Here is a 12,761-nt window from a genome sequence, read left to right as displayed (position 1 = left end):
TTAAGCCAGTGGATACGAATCATAAACTTGGACTCTTATTTTCATCATTAAGAAAATCCAAATATTTTTATTTTTTGCACAAACAAACTAGTTTTCACATAGCCTTAGATATACATAGAAACGGTGGAGAGCGATACTTGATCATTAGTCTCTGAGGACGATAATCTTTTTATTACTTCTATATAATTATGTACTTATGGCCAAATAACTTTTTGGTGTCGTTGTCAGGGATCAACTTTTGATATTTTTATTTTGTTGTTTAAATGTTTATACTAAGGCAATTTTTTGTTTTTAATATTTTTGTTAATTGTTCTCATTCTCGGTTGTATGTGAAGAGCCCGAAGTTTAGGTAACCTCGTTGAACCGATTAACAAAGTCGATTGTTATTTCCATGAAAGACGCCAATTACTTCAAACCCAAAGAGCGATGGCCGAAAACAATAATCGTCCACTGAAAGAATATGTTATACCCTCGAACAAAGAATCAAGTCCGAGCATTGTTTATCCTCTCATAACATCAGTTTTTTTTTGAGTTAAAACCCTCTTTGCTGCACATGGTACAATAAAACCATTTTTTGGTTCCCTAGCGAACGACCCAAATTTACACCTTTTGGTGTTTGTCGAATATTGCAACACTCTAAAATGCAATGGAGTGGACCCAAATGTGATTTGAATTATACTTTTCCTATTTTCCCTTAGGGATAGAGCTAGAGCATGGTTGTAGTATCTTCCATCCAATTCCATAACAACATGGAATAAACTCAGAAAGATGTTACTAGCCAAATGCTTTCCACCAAGTAAAATAGCACAATTCAGGAACTAAATCACCTACTTTAGGAAGATGGATAGATAATCATTGTTCGAAGCATGAGAGCGACTTAAGGAGATGATGCTAAAATGTCCATATCATGGACTCGAAGAGTGGTTTGTAGCCCATACTTTCTACAATGGTTTTCTCTACAATACAAGAATGAATATAAATGTCGCTACATAAGGGGACCTTATAAATAATCCATATTATGAGGCTTATTCCCTTATTAAGGACATGGCTAAAAACCACTATTAACGAGGAAGCGGGTGCATTCCCATTGAAAAGGTCCCTCAAAAGGGCAGACTCTACGAATTTAGCACCCCTGATCACATTAACATAAAGGTGGAATCTTTGTATCAAAATATCAATAACTTAAGCATCACACATGTTGATACTACAACTGATGTCACTCCAAATTGCAAAATTTGTGGAGTACCTGGCCACATTGGTGTTGCATGTTAATTGATGGTCGTAACCGAACCTATCATCGACTAGATGAATTATGCCTAACAGGGAAACCTGTATTATAATACCTATAACCATGGTTAGAGAAACCATCCCAACTTCTCATACATTAAAAATAACCCCCTGATTGCAATCAGCCATGCACAACCAACTGCACCACCCGAATTTCAAGGACAAAAGGGTACCATGCTGCTCCTCGAAAGTCGAACCTCGAGATACTGATAGAAAATTTCATTATAACTCAAACCCGACAAAACGAGGAATTAAAGAACCAAATCATTCACACTAATGAAGTATTAAGGCATCTTACGTCTAAAGTAAACGCCATGGCTACTCACAATAAAATGCTGGAAACCCAAATTTCTCAAGTAGCCCAACAACAAGGTCAACATCTGTCCCAACTGGAATTTTTCCAAGACAATTTAAATCCAACCTAAAGGGACATATGAACGCTACACTACTACAAATAATACATTTAATGACAAAACCTTCACCTCACCCAACAAAAATCCAAGGCATGAACCATAGACGCGTCACATTTTTTTTAAATACCACCTATTTAATCGGTTGAGCAAGAAACCAAGGGGTAAAGTATTTAGAGGCCACACCTTCGAATCCCAGTAACTACATTTTAAAATCTTTTAATTTTTTAATTTTTTTATGACTTATTTACCTTGGTTAAGCTTAAAACCGATGGATACAGTATTTAGAGGACGTGTCTTCTAATCCCAACAAACATTTTAGCACCTTTTAATTTTTTAAAGATTTTTTATGACATATTACCTCGGTTGAGCTGGAAACCAAGGGGTAAAATATTTAGAGGATAAACCTTCAGATCTTAGCAATTACATTTTGTAACTTTTAAATTTTTAAATTTTTTATGACATATTACCTTAGTTGAGCTAGAAACCAAGGAGTAAAGTAGCATATATATATTTTTTATTATTTATGACCAATTTGATGAAAACAATTAAATAAAAAATCTTTATCGTTCATTTATAAAGTAACAATAGTCAAGACACTCTCAACTCATCAATCCACATGAAACATTAGTAATCTGCGTGAAACTCTCACTAGCCAATCAGAACGTGAATGCCACAACTATCCATGTTGGATGCAAAGTGTTGAAATGTAAACTTAACACAATTAACACAATGATACTAAAAGCAATAGCAGAAAAATATTTCAAGGTTGATTTCTTAATGTGATCTCTTCTATAGTAATTCCTTGTTAAAAATGTTTAATATTAGTTAGGAAAGCATCAAAGTAACTTATTAATGTTAGTTATTGTTATATCAAGTAAAATATTTAATATTGTTTTTGTTGAAATTTAATATTTAACGATTCTATTGATTTTGTTTATTTTTTGTTGTTGTTGTTTTGTTATTGTTGTTGAGATTTAATGTTTAAATATTCAATTGACTTTGTTGTTGTTGTTGTTGTTCTTTTGTTTTTTTCTTTTTGATATTTAATGTTTAAGGATTCTATTGATTTTGTTTTTGTTGTTTTTGTTATTGTTGTTGTTGTTGTTGTTGTTGAGAAACATTTAAAATTTGTCAACAAATTTGATGCTTTACATATTAAAACAAAATTTTTATAAATAGGACTTTACCCCTCGGGTATTATTTCCAATCGGGGTAAAAAGTACCTTAGTTTTGAATATCCCCAAAAAGTCATTGCATGGGATTGAACCCATGACTAGTATAATTTTCCCCTCGACAGAACTTTATCCAAGGTAAAATACCTTTTCTAACCGAGGTAAAAAGAGCTGGAGATCACTTCCAACAAATGTGATGAAGGAAAGGCTAAGAAGAATGAGTATGTACAACCAAAAAAATGTGAGTGAGCCAACACCACACGTATAGGAAGTATTTGAGGAAGAAAAAGAAAAACCATATGTATCTCCTCTTCCATATAAGCCTCCAATATCATACCCATAGAGGTTCGTGAAGCAAAGATTGAGGAATTGTTTAAGAAGTTTGTCCAGCTACTAAAAAACCTCCATATCAGCATACCCTTTATTAAGGATATATCTTAGATACCCTCATATGCCAAATTCTAGAAGGAAATCCTATCAAATAAGTGAAAGCTTGATGACACTAGTATAATGGCGCTCACAGAGGAATGTAATGCTATTATTTAGAACAAGTTGGCTATAAAGCTGAAAGGAAGTTTCATAATTCTCTACATCATTAGTAATATTGTCATAGACAAAGCCTTTTGTGATCTTAGGGCAAGCGGTAGTTGGATGCGTCTGTCTATATGCAAAAGACTCGATCTCGGTGAAGTTAAACCTACAAAAATGTCATTATAGCTAGCCTATAAGTCCATAAAGGAAGATACTGGAAGATGTTCCCATGAGAATTTGTCAGTTATACATTCCCACCTACTTTATAGTCATGGACATAAAGGAAGATACTCACATTTTGATCCTCCTAGGAAGACCCTTTTTAGAAACTATTGGTGCCATAATTAATGTTAATAAAGAGAAAAATACTTTTGAGGTAAGAGATGAGAAAATTGAATACTTCCTATCCAGATTCATGAAGAATCCACCCATTCATGATTCATGTTGCCTAGTCGATATCATAAATGAGTGTGTCAATGAGTATTCATCATAACCACTTTTGGACGATGGGTTGGAGGCGTGTCTGATTGGAAGCACCATCCATAAGAATAACGAAACAGAGTCGTATGAAAGCTTGTTGGATAAAAATCCAAACGATCAAGTCCAATGCTTCAAGATACTCATAACACCCACTAAAAGCCAATAAAATCTGAAGATAGAACTGAAACTACTCCCTCAGAACCTTAGATACGAGTTTTTGGACATAAAGTTAAAGCATCCAATCATCATTAATGTTGAACTAGGAAAGAGCGATATTAACTAACTGCTAACTGTCTTATAAAGATACCCTAAAGCGACAGGGTACACCTTTGACAATTTGAAAGGAATAAGCCTTTTTGTGTGTATGCACAAACTTTTGCTAGAAGATGATTACAAACCCTCGAGAGGGCATAAAAAGAGGTTAAACTCTAACATCAGTGAGATGGTTAATAAGGAGGTAGTGAAACTCCTAGATGTTAGGGTAATATACACGACCTCTAATAGCAAGTGGGCTAACTCAATTTAAGTAGTGCCCAATAAGGGAGGTATGATTGTGGTAAAGAAGTACAATGGTGAATTTTTTGCTACAAGAATAGTAACAGGGTGGAGTATGTGTATTGATTATAGGAACTTGAATAAATCGACAAGGAATAACCACTTCCTACTCTCGTTCATTGACCAGATGCTAGAACGACTAGCAAAGCATTCCCACTTCTACTATTTAGACGAATATTCGGGATTTTTCCAAATCCCCATTCATCCAAGTGACCAAGAAAAGATGACATTAACTTGCCTATATGGAAGGTTTTCCTACAACAGAATGTCCTTTGGACTATGAAATCCGCCTGTTACTTTCCAATGTTGCATGATGTTTATCTTTTCTTACTTCCTAGAGGATATCATGGAGGTCTTCATGGATGATTTCTCTGTCTATGGTCCTAGTTTTGAGAGCTATTTATAAATTTTGGATAGAGTCTTAGAAAGGTGTGTCAAGGTTCATTTAGTGATGAAATGAGAAAAATACCATTTCATGGTGAATGAAGGAATAGTTCTTGGACAACTAGTGTTGGAAAGAGGTATTGAGGTAGGCAAGGCGGAAATAGAAGTTATAGAAACATTGTTGTCTCCAGTCTCAGTGAGAGAAGTAAGAAGTTTTTTGGGTCATGCCGATTTCTATCGTCGGTTTATAAAAGAATTCTAAAACAAATCCAAACCTTTATCTGGTTTTCTCATGAAGGATGTTGAATTTAATTTCGACATACACTACTTTGAATATTTTTAGAAACTCAAGCAAGCATTGATATTTGCATTGATAATCTTGTGTGACGCTATCGATTATGTGTCATACCCAAAACAAATTCCCTCCCCTATTCATCTTTTCACTCAACCCTTGACTTGAGATTCATCTGTACACATTCATATTTCATTCATATGCATCATTCATTCATGTTGACACTTGACAATTGATCATCATGGATTCAAAGCTAGGGTTTCCTTGTGGATCAAACCTTAGAGGTGTGGCATGGCTCTTTGTCGCGGTGAGAATCGGATATCAAGCTATTGTATTAACTTGAATCACAAAACATTTAATGTTCACCACCGAACTTTAATTTATCCAATATAAAGGGAAAATGTCAAATAAAACCCTAATTGTGCAATGTAAAAATAATGCGAAGAGATCTAAGGTTCGGGGGTTGGTTATACTAAGGGAAGGTATTAACATCCTAAGTATCTATAGTATCCTATATGAACCTTTTGAAAGTATATGTGTTATGTTATTGTTTGTTTTCTATTGTTTGGAAATGTTTTATTGGAAAAGACCTAAAGGTTTTATTAAGTTTGCTCGCAAAAACTTCGCGGTCATGTGCCTACGTATCCTTATAAGGATGGTATCAGAGCAGCCGTAGTTCACCTAACTAATGGTGAAAGAACACTTGATAGTGACCAAGGTTCCAAAAGGGGAAGTAAGTGTTCATAACAAACACACTTACAAGAGTTACAAACTCTTACTTAAATCTAAGTTGAAAGTGAAAATGACTCTAACAAGCTCAAACTAGGGATTGCTAAACTACCTATGACATTAAGTCAATAAAGAGTTCTTTCCCTTGGATTTGGGAAAAAAGATAAACAAATGATAAGCAAGATGTTCAAGCATGACATCCACAAAGATGATCAAAAGATAAAGAAAGATGTTCAAGCATGACATCCACAAAGATAAGCAAAAGATAAAGAAAGATGTTCAAGCAAGACATCAAAGGTAAATAAATGATAAAAAAAAATATGTTCAATCATGACATCCACAAAGATAAGAAAATGAAGAAGATGTTCAAGCATGGCATCAACAAAGATAAGCACATGATAAAGAAGATGTTCAAGCATGACATTAAAGGTAAACAAATCGTAAAGAACGATGTTTAAGCATGACATCCACAAAGGTAAACACATGATAAAGAAGATGTTCTAGCATGACATCTACAAAGATAAGCAAATGAAGAAGATGTTCATACATGAAATCAACAAAGATATGGAAGCATGATCATAACAATATCAAGCATGGTATGTAAACACATATGTACAACATGTGAACATGAATAAAGATACAACAACATCAATCAAAGATGTATAAAGTTAACATGAATATGAATGACATGGATATATCATCATGAAGAAACAAATATGAATGATATAATAATGCATGAACATGTATATGGATGTCATAATAAGTATGAATGAATATATATATGCATGAAGTAAGACATGATTTAGACATAACATCAACTTAATCATGAAAAAAAGTTAAGATATTCAAGACATGCATGTTAAGGTTCAATATGATCACGATCAAAGGTTAAACATCATACAAAAGGTTTGAACATGTAAGAATACAAGTCATACAAAGACATGTTATCACAAGTTTAAAGCATTTGCAAATACATAAATAAATACAAACATAAGGGCCACACATGCACACAAAGGTTTAACAAGACATAAAAGGATGACATGTGAATCATGGATCAATGGAAAAATAAACACACAAAAGTTCATGGCATAGTAACAAAGTTCAAAGCACATAAACATGTAAACATACATTAAAGTAAGTCAAAATTAGGTCAAAACCAAGAGGCACATATTAACAACATCAAACAAAGTTCATATATGATGTACAACATTCATACAAGTCATGGTGATCAAGAAAAATTAAAGTATCAACCAAAGAAGGTCACTTGAAACCCTAAAACAATCCTAAAAATGTACCAACTTTGGACAAGCATAAGTATGTGAAAAATAAATCAATTATGTAATTTCTTGTCACCATCATAAAATAGACAAAGTTATGAACACATAGCAAAAAGAGTGGCTCAAAAAGGATTAGGAATCATCAAGTTATGAGCCTTTGAAGTTATCAAAAACAACAAAAATAAATAGGCAAAAAAAAAAACAATATAAAAATGGGTCTGGGGCAAGGGGGACTCGAACCCTAGACCTCTTGCACACATAAAGCCTTAACACGCACGCTTAAAACATTGTAGAGGTGATACATCCAGTAATTTATTTACATTCAATAATATATATTTTAAAACAAGACCTAAGATGACAAGGTCAACGCCACGTCATCATCACTAACCTCACACTCTCTCAACTCGTTTCAATTTCTTTTCATTTTTTTTCTTAAACTTCCAACAATCATAACTCTCTCAATTTTCCATGAAATTAAAAATCGTAAGAATATAAAGTGCTCTTTTTTTTTTGCAAGGAATCTAATAGTATCATTAACTCATCCTAAAACTCAATGTAAAAAGCGTGCCAAGGGAAAAACCAGAACTTCACTTTTAACTTTCTAACAATAAAATCTCAATGTAATAGCATGGTATAATGCATACAGTAGTAAACATACAACAAACACATTATGTACTACATTTTTACTTCAATAAATATTCAAGAATGATACATGCACAATAGTTTTTAAGTGTAAGTGCATTTATCTATTGGAGTAAGGTCCAATGCCGCTTGTACTGGTTACAGATGAGAACTGATGATCTGGTGAGCTTGCTTGGACCCTAGGAAAGTTGTTTGAATGCTCATTTGTGCTTGAGAACCCCTGGATTCTTCTGACCAAATCAACTTGCAAGTGTGCAAAGTGAGAGTTGGAAAATGATGATGGAGGTGTGACAGTTGTGTTTTAATGGTTTGAACAATGTCTATTTGATGTTTAGAAGGTGTTTGGATGGTTGGTTTGAAGAACTTTCAACATAAATGGAATTTGGAAGTTTGAGGTTTGGAAGTTGCAACAATGGTGTTTTTGAGTGCAAATTTCTGTTGGTGTAAGCCCTAGAGGCCAATACTTTTGGTACTTGTATCGAATTATTTTTTAATAAAAAAGGCTTTTTCTTTATTATGTTTGTATAATAAAGTCCCTAGAATAGATAGCTCGTTTAATGTATCAAGTGTGACTTAATCATGAGATCCCATTAAACATAAGGACACTATTCTTAAAGTATATGTAGTCGAGCTTTGTTGTGAAGTGGGATAACATTAAAGCATTAAGACTATTATGTATATAGACTGATGATCATATCTCATGGATCATGGATAAGGAGTTATCAATTCTTAAACATAGGTATGAATATTAGGAGTAATATTTCTACAGGATTGACCCGCTATGAGAATAGCATATAGAATGTTATGCAAAGTGAAGGAGAAGGGCGATCCAAAACGCAACGGAATTTAAAATTTCTCCTTTAATGATCCTTACGAATGGGCATGATCAGTGATAGAATCGTTACCTCTTGTGGCGATTGTAACCTTTGATGCAGATCTACGGAGCGATCACGAACGTTAAATGATGACAACGCCTCTACTCAGTCCACACGAATGGATTCCTTCAATCTCAGTGCTAGTTGCTACGAATGAAGGCTTTGAGTGAGAGAGAGAGAGAAACAAAATTGCAACTGTACTAATGCTTCTACACAAGGGTTCTATTTATAGAACCACTTGTGTGGGCTATAAGCTAAAAATCCCACTTAAGTGTATGTATCCCATATCTTATAATATGCCAAAATCACTTAAGCGCGTGGTACCTTACCATATTTCGTATTCTATTTAAGTACACCGTACCTTACGATGTTCTATAATTCACTTAAGTGCACCGTACCTTACGATGTTCCTTAGTTACTTTATCTCTCATCAATCCGTCCTTTGTGTGTGACCCTGTAGGTTTTCACGGCATTGGCAATTATATTAAATCACGCATTTAACATAATAAACAGTAAGCGGTATCTAGCAACACATCACTGCTACCCAAGACACGAAAATGCCATATGATCTGACAAATCCTTCTGTGATAATACTTATGTGCACAATTACCCTTTTGCCCTTATGTCTATATTGAACACAAGGCATAGACCGTGTCATCCTTGTCCAGTTCAATATTGGGCCCATAGACATTTATCCTGTTACGCAGGATGGGCAAATTCCATCTAGGTCACTCATGTCCCTTAGCATGCTTAGTGGAGTACCCATCAACTGTCTTTATGGTCATCCAATTACGGACAATGTTTGATCAACAATAAGACACTCTACTCTACATCTAGGGTCCATAGTGGTTTCAGGTCGAAGGGTGGTATACACCATTATCACCATGAGAATAACTTATGACACTTTGCATAACATTCTATATTGTATTCTCATAACGGGTCAATCCAGTATAAATATTACTCTTAATATTCATACCTATGTTTAAGACTTGATAACTCCTTATCCATGATCCATGAGATATGATCATCAGTCTATAAACATAATAGTCTTCATGCTTTAATGTTATCCCACTTCACAATAAATCTCGACTACGGATACTTTAAGAATAGTGTCCTTATGTTTAATGTGATCTCATGATTAAGTCATACTTGATACATTAAACAGACTATCTATTCTAGGGACTTTATTAAACAAACATAATAAAGAAAAAGCCTTTTATTATTAATAAATAATTCGATACAAGTACCAAAAGTATTAGCCTCTAGGGCTTACACCAACACAATGTGTCATAAGTTATTCTGATGGGGATAGTGGTGTATACCACCCTTCGACCTGAAACCACTATGGACCCTAGATGTAGAGTTGAGTGCTTTATTACTGATCAAACTTTGTCCGTAATTGGATGACCATAAAGACATTTGATGGGTACTCCACGAAGCATGCTGAGGGACATGAGTGACCTAGATGGAATTTTCCCATCCTGCGTAATAGGATAAATGTCTACGGGCCCAATATTAGACTGGATAAGGATGACACGGTTTATGCCTTGTGTTCAATACAAACATAGGGGCAAAAGGGTAATTATACACATAAGTATTATCACAAAAGGATTTGTCAGATCACATGACATTTTCGTGTCTTGGGTAGCAGTGATGTGTTGCTAGATACCGCTCACTGTTTATTATGTTAAATATGTGATTTAATATAATTGCTAATGTCGCAAAAACGTACAGGGTCACATACAAAAGGACGGATTTATGAGAGATAGAGTAAATAAGGAAAACCATAAGGTACAATGAACTTAAGTGAATTGTAGGACATCGTAAGGTACGGTGTACTTAAGTAGAATATGAAATATGGTAAGGTACGACGCGCTTAAGTGATTTTGGCATATTATAAGATATGAGCCACATACACTTAAGTGGGTTTTTTAGCTTGCATCCCACACAAGTTGTTCTATAAATAAAACCCTTGTGCAGAAGCATTTGTGCAGTTGAAATTTTGTTTCTCTCTCTCACTCAAAGCCTTCATTCGTAGCAGCTAGCACCGAGATTGAAGGAATCCGTTCGTGTGGACTGAGTAGAGGCGTTGTACCATTCAACATTCGTGATCACTCATTAGATCTGCATCAAAGGTTTCAATCGCCACAAGAGGTAACGATTCTATCACTGATCATGCCCATTCGTAAGGATTACTAAAGGAGAAAATTTTTAATTTCCGCTGCGTTTTGAATCGCTATTCTCCTTCAATTTCTGTGTTGAGTTCTAAGGCTTGGACCTCTATTTATAGAGGTTCTAAAGGGCTCAAGTAACTTGCATAAATTGGTCTTAGTTCAATTTGCATGCTGATTTGGATGTTTGGTTTCATTTTGCACAAAAATGCAAGTTGACTTCATGAGGAAAAGGTGGAGTGAATCAAGGATCTTGGTCATGCTTTTCTGAAGTCTAGGAGGTTGCTTTTGGATTTAGAGGTTAAGTGTAATTATAGGAAACAATTTAGAGGCTCAATGCAAGAGTGGTTAGCAAAAGCTTGCTTTATGCAAATGAATATCAAGCTTTATGCAAAATGTTCCAAAAATGGCATTAAAGGCTCAATTCTTTGTGTAATGCATAAAAGACTTGTGTACTTATATGATTGTGGATATATTTATACACAAAAGGACCTGTAATTAAGGGGTTTTCACATTTGAAATGGTTTTCCTCCAAGAATCCATCATGAACATGACTTGAAATTCAAGTTTGGAACCCTAACTTCCCATTTTCGAAACTCATAGCTCATACATGGGAAAAAATGTACTTATACTTTTTGGAAAGCCTAAAACATGATCTACAACTTTCATGTTTTGAGTTTTTGCTTAATCAAAGTGGATCATAATGAAAATTGGCTCCAAAGTTTATTACTTTTTAGGGATCAAAACTGACTTGAAAATTTTCAAAGTGTTTCAACTTAAGACACCAACTTCATGGTCTCATAACTCAAAATCCTTGCATTTTTAGGGAATTAACCCTGTAGGACAAAGTTAAAGTATGGAACAAGAGATTTAATTAGTACTTTGAAGCAAAGGAAATGGGTGATTGGATTGGAAGTTATGGATTTGAGAAGTTTTCCACTTTTGACATGAAATTTGGATACTTAGTGAAAATTTCAATGTCTTCAAGATTGCCCTTTTTGCAAGTAAACTCAATTCTCTTGATTTTTCTTGATGAAATTTTAAATATATCTTCATGAAATTAAAATTGAGAATTTCATATTTGATCATAAATCTCAAAAGTCAAAGGTTTGACTTTGTAGTGCATTGGTTGTGTATCAGATGAATTTGAATTTCTTGATCTTTAATGAATTCAAACTCTTGAGCCAGTTGAACATCATGGATGGGATCTAAGGATGTACTTGAGTGTATTGAGTCATTTCTTGATCAAAATTCTCAAATGAAATTGAATGTTGCTGAGAAACCCTAATTAATGAGCCAGATGAAAGTGAAGCTTGATGTACTTGTGAGTAGGCCACAATACATTTATTTGTTGATGGAAAGAGATCTCTTGAGTGTATGAGAACTTGATTTATTTATGATCAATCCAAAAATTTGACTGATTAATCCTTTGATCTCTTTGAGGGAAACCCTAATTCACAAATGAAACAAAACCAGGCATATCTTGATCTTGAGGTTAGCTATGCATGAATAATGTCTAAGATGCAAATGATTATGAAATTTATGGGTAAAAATTGGGGTGTGACAGTTGCCCCTATTTAAATAACTTTACCAGATGGCATGAGTGATGATATTACTCATGAAATCAGGGTGAAAGGTATTTAAATATAGAAATAACCGGAAATTTTTCCCCTAGATGCAATGGCATGTTATGCTATGGACAAACAAGCTCTCTTTTTGGTATATATTTTTTGATTTGTTGAGGATATGATGCAAAATGCAATGAATTCTAGCATGATGATTTATGATGAATGATAAATATGATATGTAGGAAATGATGAAGATAAAGTATAATGTCAATGACCATGAGCAACAACTCACTGGGGATAAGATATACTGGGGAAAAACAAACTGGGGAATATTCAAAGTGATTGATCAACAGGTTTAGGCATGACTGGGTGACACTGAGAATAA

At 34.3% G+C, this 12,761-nt stretch overlaps 1 non-coding gene across 1 annotated transcript; it reads right to left on the bottom strand.

The window, feature by feature from the left end:
- Positions 1-808: 808 nt before the first annotated feature.
- Positions 809-914, bottom strand: LOC127124676 (small nucleolar RNA R71). Its single transcript, XR_007804138.1, has one exon. It is a non-coding gene; the product is annotated as a small nucleolar RNA R71 (small nucleolar RNA).
- Positions 915-12,761: the final 11,847 nt, after the last annotated feature.

The sequence above is a fragment of the Lathyrus oleraceus genome, chromosome 2 (assembly GCF_024323335.1).
Source record: "Lathyrus oleraceus cultivar Zhongwan6 chromosome 2, CAAS_Psat_ZW6_1.0, whole genome shotgun sequence".
NCBI lineage: Eukaryota > Viridiplantae > Streptophyta > Magnoliopsida > Fabales > Fabaceae > Lathyrus > Lathyrus oleraceus.
The sequence above is the reverse complement of the archived record's forward strand: the minus strand, read 5'-3'. Positions and strand labels throughout refer to the sequence as shown.